Source organism: Haemaphysalis longicornis, unplaced genomic scaffold (genome assembly GCF_048455015.1).
Source record: "Haemaphysalis longicornis isolate Haplotype H1 unplaced genomic scaffold, Haemaphysalis longicornis Haplotype H1 scaffold_2, whole genome shotgun sequence".
Classification (NCBI taxonomy): domain Eukaryota; kingdom Metazoa; phylum Arthropoda; class Arachnida; order Ixodida; family Ixodidae; genus Haemaphysalis; species Haemaphysalis longicornis.
Genome location: NW_027526295.1, coordinates 242,336,923 through 242,349,149, shown reverse-complemented (window position 1 = coordinate 242,349,149; position 12,227 = coordinate 242,336,923).

Sequence of the window (12,227 nt, the reverse complement as noted above, 5' to 3'; positions counted from 1 at the left end):
AGAGAGAGAGAGAGAGAGAGAGAGAGAGAGAGAGAGAGAGAGAGAGAGAGAGAGAGAGAGAGAGAGAGAGAGAGAGAGAGAGAGAGAGAGAGAGACATCTTTTACCATCTTCTTCTGTCTTAAGGGGGAGGTGGTCAGGTGTCTGACTGAGGGTTGGTAACTTGGTACCCGCCGGTGCTTTTTGTGCGCTTGCGGAGAGCGAGTTTGAGCTGTTTCTGAGGGTCCTCTGGGGAGTCGAGCCACTCCGCCTAAGTTCCAGGAGAAAGGCAAAGGGAGTCTGTGTATATATTCCTTGTCTGTATAATCTCTACGCAGTCCCATGTGTAGTACTGGTTGTTAGGGTACCCGTGACAGCATCGAGGGCAGCTAGGGTGACAAGGTTTATTTTCTATGTAGTGGATAACATGCGGGGTGCGTAGGACACCTGCTTGAGCTCGGCGGATGCAACTTGTCTTCGATGGCGGCCAAGAGATGAGGGGGGAGGGGGGGGGAGGCGGGTGACGCAGTGTGTGTCTTGAGCTGTGCGCAGCTCAACCAACTTTTGGTGCCTGGCTTTTCTTTCTTCGAGGCATGAAAGCGCACAATAGCAGTCGGGACCCGGTACCCGCCACCGCTAGCGTAGCGTACGCTACTCGCTGTGCTAAAACTCTCCAGTGACGAAGCGTCTGCGCGCCGCCCAGGAAGCCGGTCCCCTAGCGCAATGACGTCGCACTCAAAGCCCAGCTTTGCCGTGTCCTAGCGTTACTGCAGCATTATTGGTTGCAGTTCATGCGGTATATGTACTATACAAGTTTCAGTGAGAGTTTGTTAGAGCCATTTTCAACCATAGTCACCGGTTTTCGAATCGCAAAAATTAGACAGGGCGCTACTGCCCCTTCAAAAACTTTGGAAGTGCTGCCACTGCTATTTTGCTGATATTGTTGGGGTAGTTAATTTAAAAAATGTAGTCATGGAACTCAAAGCGCAACAAGGTGCACAAAATGCAACAAGAAAAAATCTCGCTATTTCCCCAACCGTTTTCTTTAAATTAAGCTAATAGTAATTTTGCGTGAGCAGATTATGCAGTTTCCATACAGCGGAAAAATTCGGGGAATGACGATTTATAAATAGCTTACCGGTAATCTTGGTTCCATGCTGATCCATCCTTCGAGCCAGTCGGCGGCACACAACTGGCGCAGAAAATCATTCTATAAACATCACCATTAGTCAACGCACAAGTCCCAGAGCGTGTCCTCGAAGTTGCTCCTCACCTGCAGTCTCCTTTATCACCACTGTGACTGACACAAAAACGGACCTTACGCGCACTGCAGCCCCCGATGCGGAAAATGTTTGTTTTGGCCAACTTACCAACACCATCTCGGTTGGAAATGGTACACCTAACCTGCTTTCACCTTTTGAAAGAAACAAACAGCAAGAAAGTACTTTCCATCGCAGTTTAGAGACATTGTTGAAAATTAAGCGCGAACTATAAAACACGGACAAGAAAGGAGGACAGCACTGGCGCTTCTGTTGAGAGGCCAACAATTACCGACTGAAACTGCGCAGCGGCACGGACGGATACCAGTCGTCCTTTGGGCCACAGAAAACGGCGGGAACCACTTCTCTGTCACTGCTACACATATCCGCACAACTCGCACACCCACCGAGGCAGGTATGCCCAACAATGTATAGGTGGTATTCATTAAAAAGTTTAGCTGTCAATTTCTTCGCTTGACAACACTGGAAACGGCCACGGACATGGCCGCTGCGCCACGGACATGGCGCGACTTGTGCCACTGCGCCCGCACGCCGAAGGGGTAAAAAACACTGGCGTGCGTCGTCTGCTCCGTTTCAACCCGATTCTCAACGGTGGTTTCAACAGAGGTGTTATTAATCACACTTACATTGGACTCGAGGCATCACTTTGCGTTCGGTGGGGTAGAGGTTGGAACGTCCGACACAAATCATGCGCTCAGCACGAACAACTACCGCCATCCCGCGGAGCCCGACATAAACAGTGACGGCGCATTCACATGGTTGCCTGCATGCGTGCCTCGCCAGTGAATACAAGCTATACACGACATTTCAGGCAAGAAACTACGTAAAACTGCCCGAAATCCAAGCACAGGAACGAGGGTATACTCCGTGCGTCCCAGAGGCGCTGCAACTGAAGCATCGCCTGCGATCAAAAGGAACTGGCTGTCTATAGACACACATGACAAGGCGACTTTGCACGGCGGGCGGCGCACTAGCACTGGCCACAGAGTGGCACCGGTGTCGGACAGAAAACGCCACTTCACCACGACTTGATATCGCCGGCGTTGCCGCTGGCAGCTCACGCGCGCTTGATTTCACGCATTGGAAGCCAAGCCATTACAATGACAGACCATGTCAACCAACTTCTAGTCGCGACGAAGAACAAATGGACGGCTCTTGGCCCGAGTTTGGGAAAACCCCAATTACAGTGATGGAGGACGACAGAACCAAACAAAAAAAAACGGCATCGCTGCATGCCGATGAAAGCCGTCGGGAACGATGGCTACCGAAAGGGAAGCAGCGCTAAACAGCTTCTGTGGCTCACAAATAAATAATTGAACCGTGTTAATTAGTTTTAGTGGTTAACCCGGATCAGTGAAGGAAAGTTGGACATCCACCTGAATGCAGCTATACGGCTACAAAGGAAAGCTATACAGCTTCCTCAGAAACTTCGCAGTTGAAGAAAAATTTGTCCTGGTCGTGGATGTCAAACTTTCCTTCACAGATACTTACTCCACCATTCGTCCTGGTAGATGTCAAACTTTACTTCGCAGAAACTTACTCCACCTTGAGGATTTCCCCTAAATCTGGTCGATTAATCCGGATCAGTAGCTCAGTGGCTGAGGCGTTGTGCTACTCATCTCAAGGATGCCGATTTGAACCCTGTCCCTGCGGCCGTTTTCTAATGGAGGCAAAAAACGAGAACGCCCATGTCTCGAGATTCGGCGAAATTTCGCTTTGCCGCAAAGCGTATTGTGCTGAACAATCCTACTGGCGCGCCAGTGATTGACTGAAAAAAAAAAGTAAACTGCTGAATTTGAAATCAATTACAGGGTTGTCTATTACCAATTTGGTTACACATCGTCATAAATGAACTCAATTCTGTATCAAGGATGGTTCGTCGAAACGGTTTTATTGATTCATGTTTTTTCAAGAGCTCTTTAAATTATTTTTCCTAAAGAGCGTGCCTGTGTTCCTATTATGGTAATTTACGCAAATTACTGTCGCGAATATTTTCAAACGATTCCTTGAGCAAATATTAATTAAGGATCGTTCATCGACATTCTATATTTCACTTACTTTTCTCTCAGACTTGCACTAAATATCCTTGTAAATATTCAAATGAGTAGCAGCGTTCTTTTTTCCAAAAGTATAGGATGTCAGCTTCAGTGACATCTATGAGCCATGATCAGTGTCAGCCTGTACTACTCACGAGCTGACGGTACCACGCACAAGCGCCACTCACTACTCACGAATGGTTAGTGGTGAGGGGCGCTCACACTCTGGTGTGGTGAGTGGGGCTCGCCGTGAGTGGCGCTGACACTCACTCGCACTCGCACTCGCCAGCGCGAAACGATGGTGAGGGGGTGGTAGTGACTGCACTCGGGAGTGAGCCTGCTGACCTATGCTTCCAGCCGATTAGTATGATGTCAACCTCGGTCACCCCGTCGCTCGGCATTATTCGGAGTCGCTAAAGCAACGGCCTAACTACCACACGCCTTTCACCCCTCATCCAACCTCACACGCCTGATGCCACGCTTAAACACAATAACGCCTGTAATACCAAGAGGCGTCGCAGCGAGTATCCGTACCTCATAAGCATTCGCGCATTACGGCGGACAGGATTTGTGAAATCCTGAGAGTCGAAAGCAGATTGACGGAGCTAGCTCGAACTTTTTAGTGCTGAAAATGGCTTTCAAACTAATGTTAATGTATGGGAGCTTGGTATGTTCATATGTTTTTCAAAAGTCCCAAACTTCAACCTTACTGCTACCGCATGCTGTCACCACTGTTTTGGTTTGAATTTTGACACGTGCTTCGCTTTTGTGTGTTCAATAAAATAATTCATGACATAAAATATCCATGACAAGAAGTGCTCGACCAGCTCTGGCTTCTTACTATCCGCCATGTCAAGAAGAGGCTGCAGTAAGCATGTTAATATTAGCTCAGGCAACTACGCCGCCAAGCCAGACGTTCACGTAGAACCCATCCCTTTACTGATTGGACGGCAGTTTTTGCCTTCTGGTGGATGATTATTACGATAACAACGTTACTGTTGATTATCATGATGGTTAGGATGATGAGGGTTGTGGTGCTGGTCGTGGTTCCCTCAATGACCTTGGCACGCACACACAAGGGAGAGTCACTAACACCCCACAAACGCATAGCCCATAATTTGGGCAGCGACTTTTGTACGTCGCGGAAAATTGATGCAATACGTTAAACAGCAGTGCCAGCTTTAATCAACAATTTCTAAACAAGCCAAGCTTTAATCAACCAAGTTTTACACCAGTTGTTCCACAAAAGAGACTTTACCGGGTTGTTCGCAAACAAAACACTCTGAAAATTCATGCCCTTCCCGAAAATCAGCCAAGCAGCTGAATGTTACACCCGAACGCAAGTACTAAGTAGCATTCAAGCAGAAAAACACAACTCAGTGTCAAATACTGAAACTTGAAACTTGATGCCTACTGCGTGTGGGCTGCTCAGTTCTTCTAACGGGAGTTTCGATCACCTGTCACCAGAGGCGATATGGCCCGCTGAGCAGCAAATCGATGCTGAATCCAGCAACAGTAAAACAAGCATTTGTAGAAATTTACTACCGAGCGGTAATTTGTCAGGCAGTGTGTAAGCGTCATTTCCAGGGACTTATCTATGTGCAACGTATTTTTAGGTAAACGTTTTAAAATTAAAACCAAGGTTCTTATAGTAAATGACCTTTTTAAAATAAGTTCTGTTATCATAACCCGATAGGACCTATTATTAAATCCCTAGAGGGCCCATTATTAAATTTTGTGTCATGCGTCGTGTTACTCGTTACGGACGGGTCGGCGGACAGATTATCGGAAAAAGCGCCGAATGAAGCTCATGCGCTAAAATTTATATAGAAATTCCGCAGTTGTCAAAAACGAGCCGAATTCTCATATTACGTGTAGCTTCCGATAAATGCAGTATACAAAGACAGCAACGAACACGACCGTTCGAACAACGAACACAGTGCGTTCCGCGCAGCAGTTAGGCTACAGATGTTTACAACGAAGATTTTTTATGATCGTTAACTCGGCGTTTCGCGTTCGCAATCTGCTTTCAACAAAAGCATCGTTGTCACTGTCGTCACCGTCTTGACCGACGCAAGGCGTGGATGGAAAAATAAGTTCATTAAGAGCCATCGTAATTGGTGACGCCTATTAATGCTATGCATTCTTTGCCGAGTACCCCTACAGCCAGGATCGTGTAACTCCCTGCATTTCCGCAAAAATGCCGATTTCGTGGAAGCAACACCTTTAATCGTTGCAATAGCCTAAATGGAGATAATTGGTCGGACAAAATTTTAAAGAACCAAGAAAAAAGAAATGATTAAATTTATTTTCACAAAAAATTATCTGACAAAACAAAAAATATGCAACTTATACATCTCCCCCGTATACCGAAGGCTAAGCAAAAAAGTCCGCAAAAGGACGTTTGAAATTCGAATAAAAAATACGAACAAATACGAATAATACAAAGAATACAAATAAAAAGGCGTCTTTGAAAAAAAAAAAAAGCATACTTCGAGAATTAAAAGCACTTCATCGCGATAATGGCATAAATTCACACCATTGGTGAAACGAAACAAAAGAAAACTTAGAAATGAAATAATCCAACCTCTTTTGCTACGCGTAGTCATATTTTGGGGTAAGAAATTCACACACCAAAGAAGCCGCATAAGAATGCTACGCATTAGTTGACCATTCTCTGAATGTTCGCAGATTTTTTTCCGCCCGCGCGGCCCAATAGACAGCACAATGTCTGCTAATACAAATGATGATGTACCTGCCCGTCTGTGCAATGTAGTCGATATGGCTCTTACTATCACGTGAGCCCATGTAGTTTTGAAGATTAGGGGGCCATTTCAAGTTCATTGCCATGGCACTGCAAGGGGTCCGTAATGGTTCAGGGGGCTGATTTAAATCTTCAAATATAAATGTGGCGTCACACTTGCAAGTTTCATTATCCATGCTTTTATACGCCGTGCCACTTCAAGTTCTGGTGACATCATCGCCCGTGACGCGGATGAAATGCAGTGCAGTGATGCAGCAGTGGATGCGGAACTGTTGTACAGTGCGGCCGAGGAGAGGCTGGAATGTGCACAGAACGCAACTGAACGCCAAGCGTTTGCAGCGCACCAGTCAAAGACAACACAGAGCTTGTTTTGGCCCCTAGAGTTTGGCGCGAAAATGCCCACCTTTTTATCCCCTAAACACGTTCCGGCCTAGTTTGTTTCTGAACTCTTTTTATGACCTCTCTTTCATAAGGGTGGCCAAACAACGAACTAATGTTATAGTCCCACGTGCCCGTGGACTAAGCAAATGAGCGCCATAATGATGTTCCCCATTGCATGAAGGCGTCCGACCTGGCCAGACGGATCGTAACTAGCGGATATCGTCTCTCCGTGAGGTCAGTGACGAACAGCGCAGTCAGGGTTAGTGAACGCGGCTCGATAGTGAATCCAAAGGGCCGGAGCCAGGGCCACTTCCTAAACTCTGCAATCCCATGCTCCTGCGGTGTCCCCCCTGCTATTGACACCATGGAGTTTCTTACACGAAACTCTTATGATTGATACAGACCGCAGTTCCCTGGCATCATTGACCCTCGGCAGCTCATGTCCGCCACCTCACGGCTGCGTCCGCTACTGAGACAGCGCATGGTTCGCGACTAGAACGCAGATGGTGCTGACATCGCCATTGTTCTTGTTCTTTTATTTAAAATACGCGAAGCAGCGCCGCTTCTTAGTCGGGCATGGTATCGATTGCCACTCAGTTGGAGTCACAGTCACTAGGTGCCCTCGGCATCTGAGCCTTGGCAGTAGGGCCAAGCGCCGCGCCTTTTTTCAAAGGAAGACGGACCTTGACATGAAAAAAGGAAACCTTTTATTGCGGGTGACAATATAGGCGTTACGACGGAAAAGAACCACCCTCTCTTCAGCCAAGCATACATACGTCCAGTCGCGCTCAGTATGACGCACAGCTCGTCTACCTTTCGTAGCTTTCGTAGAAAACATCTTCATCCAGTCACAAGAGAGGAATCATATGTATTCTCAGAGGAAACTCACACTAACGCGTAAGACTTCAAGGTAACGAAGCTGTACGGAACCTTCACGACCACAACGAAGGTGGTTTCCAGCCGATTGCAGCCGATTTCAGCCAATTTGCTTGTTCTTCGCTGCCGCAACTATCTTTACTCCCTGCCTGCTACTCCACCGTAGTTGTACGCAGCATGGGCTGTGTGCACCCCTGCACCTGGAACACGCAATAAGTCGTCTATGCCCGTATCGGCCTTGACATATTTTGCCCTGGAGCATATCCACACCCGTTATCCAGACCACATTCAAGTGCACACGGATGGATCTGTGACTTCGCCCTCTTCGGCAATCGGCGAACGGATTCCGTCAGCTCGATGGTTCATTAAAGAGAAACTTAGCCACAAACCATCTTCCACTATCACTGAGCTAGCAGCTGTCAGAGCAGCACTCCTTTACATAAGCGGAAATCCTGTTTAATGCTGAGTAATTCTTTCCTATTCTCGTGCAAGTTCTAAATAAGCCTGATTGCTGCAAGCAACTTGTCTGGGATTTGAAGGAGATATACACAAGTGTGGTGCGCTAATGACATGAAATTTGCCTTCAGTGGCTACCAGGCCATTCTGGTATAACGAACATCATCATCTCCAATGCGGCCGCCATACAAGCCGACGACCTAAACCACACCATTGGAATCCCGTTTTCCAACGAGGATAGCAAAGTAGCTGCATTTGACCTATAGGATGGAAACTCCAGCTGCCGGCTTGGGTGGGTCCTCTGAGAAGGTATGCGCATGTCCATGTGATAGACCCCAAGGGCGATTTCCGGCATCTTCGGGGTCTGCCCAGGCGCACTAAAGCATGCTACACCAGCTGCGACTTAAAATTGTCTACACCCGAAGCTTCTCGTTCAAGCTGGGCTGGGAAGGGCCGCCATTGTGTCCAGTGTGCTCTACTACTGGAAACATTAGGAACATTTTGTACCTCGGCCCGCGAGATGCTATTCAACGGGCAACAGCATCGAAGGCACTTATGCGACTACCCCGTGGGGTGCTCCAAAACTTTCACACTTCCTTGGACCCTGGCGAAATCATGGTAAGGCAGCGCTGGGGACAAAATCTCTGTTTACTTTCCTTACGGAAACAGGGCTGGAAGAGGTCCTGCGGACCCTCTGAACATATAGAGTTCATATATGTGTACACCTCCCTCCTTTTTTTTTCTTTTCATTCTCTCTTTCTCTTTCCCCTTTTATCTCATTGTATTCGCCCCTATCCGGAGTAGCAAGCCCTACGGTTAGTGGGGCTGACCTCTTCAGCTTTTATTTAAGGTTGACCCTCTGCCTCTCTCTGAATTACAATTTACCATGAATTGAAATGTATGTTTTCACATAAAACTAGGGTTCAAAATGTTAGATGGCTGCATTGCTTTTGCATTTTCTTTATGAATATTCAAAATATATTAAGATTAATGCAACACACTGGTGTTTGTATATGCGTCACCTAGTTCCGCTCGCGCAACGGGCCCACATGTCTGGAGCTCAGGATGACTTTTAAAGGTACCCTAACCTTCTAATATACAAATTATATACGAAATTTGGCAAGCTTTTTTCATAAATGTTTGGCGCCGATTTTTCCGGCGTAGATTTTTCGAAGCTGATTTCTACTACTGTGTACTATATAGTGGCAAAAAATATATCAGCAAATGCAGTGGCTACTAAATGCGCGTGGTGTATATGGACATACGGATCATCCTACTGAGAGGATTCGAGAAAAGGTTCAATACATGTCAATTACTTAACGCAGTTGATACCTGACACGACTTTTAAATAATACAAAAGTGTCTGCATTGTTTTAGCAGCGTTTGTTAATTAAAAAACACTTGGTACTTCAAAGGCAAAATGTAATTGCTCGGAGAAGCGAATCAAGCTGGCGGCACGAGCCAGCGGCGTCCTGAAATAAGGACCCCACCGCCAGCGACAGGGCTCCACAAGCCCGCTGTGAGAAACCGACGACGATATCTGTAATAAAGTTTATTCAGTTCAACTCTGAAAGTCGCTGCTCGCCGACTGCTCCGGAGGGGGTTTCCAAATGCATCGCGCAGGGGCCAATTAAACTAGTGATGTGGTGATCATGTTGTGCTCATGACGTTCCATTGGCGATGCTTTAAATACTTCGACAACTGCCAGGCTTCGCTGGTGAAACTATCTAAAAACGGGGGGCAGAGAAGAGCAAGGTTTAAAAAAGCCGTATATTGGCGTGTAGACGCAGGGAGGCACGTTCACACATCTTCCCAGTAATGGAAATACAACGCTTGATGGCCTTGAAGCTATAAAAAAGGTAATGCCGAATAACGTTACGAAAAAAAATTATAACTCTAGTATATAAGGGTGGTTATAAGGAGGGGGATAGAGAGACAGAGGGAGAGAGGAGAGGAGAGAGAGAGAGCTCTTTATTAGATGAGAGCAGATACGTTTCCCGGTATGTTCTCGCATACGTGCGACTCTGCGGGCACGGTGAGACGGAAACAAAGGCCCTAGAGGAAGTAGAGTGGAGGAAAGAGAAAAAACAAGCAGGGGTAAGAAAAGCTAACATGATGGAGTTGTAACACGCGTCACCACTGCTTGACGCTAGACTTCAGCAAGCGTGCAAAATTTCCTTACGTTGACTAAGTTGGAAGTCGCAGTTGGAATACGACTTTCTTTTCGCAGTTGTTACAGGACTGAGGCGTACGAGCACGGCCCCCGTCTCGTCGACGGAGCGTGACTTGCCAGCAGCTTCCAGGAGAGTTGCCTTCGTTCCGAAGACTAAGACCCAGAGGCGAAACTTGAATTGTTTAATCCATAGTCATTGGAGAAAAGTGACGGTACAGTAGCACACTGGCGTGCGAAAACACGAAAACTTAATTTGTGAGAATAACGCGCTCCGGACGAACTCGAGCGACGCAGGGCTGGTTCGTCAAGAAGCATTTTCTCCAACGCTAAAAACACGCCTCGACGAGTTTTAAAGCTGAGTCAAACACACACAAGCAAAACACTCTCATTTTTTTAGAGAATGATTCATACACGTTGCGCCACCGTATTGGTCCGGCGTGCATGCCCAGGAGGGTCCTTGGGCCGCGCCGCAATCTCGATGCCGCCTGCGTAACCGGGCGTGTACGCATATGCTGGGTTCTTTTGTTATGCGGGCTTCACACCAGGACAGAGAGCCCCCGCGAGAAAGTCCACCTTTAAGTCACGCAAGCTTTGCGGGTGCGTGTGTGTGTACGTGTGCGTGCGCGCGCACGCACACGTACACACACACACACACACGCACACACACGCACACACGCACACACGCACATGCAAAATCACACACACACACGCATACACACGCGCGCGCCCGCACACACGCACACAAATGCGCACACGCATATGAGAACACACAACCGTACACACACACACGTCCACGCACGCGCACAAACCCACACCTGCGCGCGAACACACACGCGCACACGCACACACTTACACACACTTGCACACACACGCGCACATACGCGCACGCACACACGCAAGCGCACACGCACACACACGCGCATACACACGCGCGTGCCAGCACGGGCACACACACGCTTGCGCACACACATACAAGAACACAAAAGCACACGCGCGTACGCACACACACGCATACATACACACAAACCTGCGCGCACACGCACACGCACACACGCACACGCACACTCACACTCACACGCACACACGCGCATACACGCACACACACGAGCACACGCACATGCACACGCACACACACACACGCGCGCGCGCACACAATCAATTCGTAACACAGTGAAGACTGACATTCTGTAAACTTCTTCATACAGAGCACTCGTTCTCGGTAGCCTCACTAGAAATGCGTTGCAGGTAGGTATAACATTGACTTACGGTGCGCACCTATAACAATAGAACCTAATCATTCACACACTGCAAGGATAGGTGTAACTGAGACGGGTCAGCCTTTCTGCCGCACGAAGGAATTTTTACGGGCATGTCCGAACGAGCAGGCCCGCATGCCAGCATGCTTGCACCGACGTTCTATACGCGAAATATAGTTGTGGTAGTAGTAGTAGTAGTATGTGTTGTTGGATGAGGTGGACTTAGCCTTGCATAACTGCCGGCAATTGCTCAGCCTAATCGTCCCCAATATTAAATCGACAAAGGCAATGTCATCACACCTCGCTTAATCCTGTGGGCTGCAAAAATCCCAGCAGGAGACGAGACACCTCTTTACGCACAATCCAGTGGTCCCTAGGAAAAATAATGTCCTCTAATGTACTGGTGCACTCCTAGCTTATGGAGATCACGGTAAAACTTCGTCAGCGCAAGGTTGCTTTGGAGCAGTTCATAATGTATTGATCAATGTCACCAGTCACACTGCACAAGGGGCACAAAGGGGATAAAACAATGTTCATTTTGTGTAGCCAAGCTGGTGTGCGGGCTGAGCCTGTTCTTCCTCGGTGGAGCAGACATGCTTCGGCTCTCTTCAGGCCTTTCGTCACGACTGGTTAATGGACTGGTCGCCACAGCTGCCTAAAGTGCTCGCGAACGGTCTGTTTCTGTATTCTTTAGAAATCGTATCGCGCTTGCACCATTCTTGTAGACGATAAGGCGTCCTTGGCTAGGCTGTCAGCATGTCCGTTTCCCGCTACACCGACGTGCGACGGGATCCATTGGAATTGCACGGTGAAGCCTTCATGCTTGAGCCGCTTTAGTAGAAGTAGGGATCGCTGACGGGTTTCTTCCACAGGTATACCCCGCTGTAACAGGTGAAGATCTGACTTTGCATCGCCGGATATTGCGGCTTTTTGTGCTTCAAACGATGACAGTTTGTGCAACGCAGCTTCTGTGGCAACGCCCTCACTCCCTGTAGATGAAACCAGAGGCTTCACCCTGGCAGCCCACG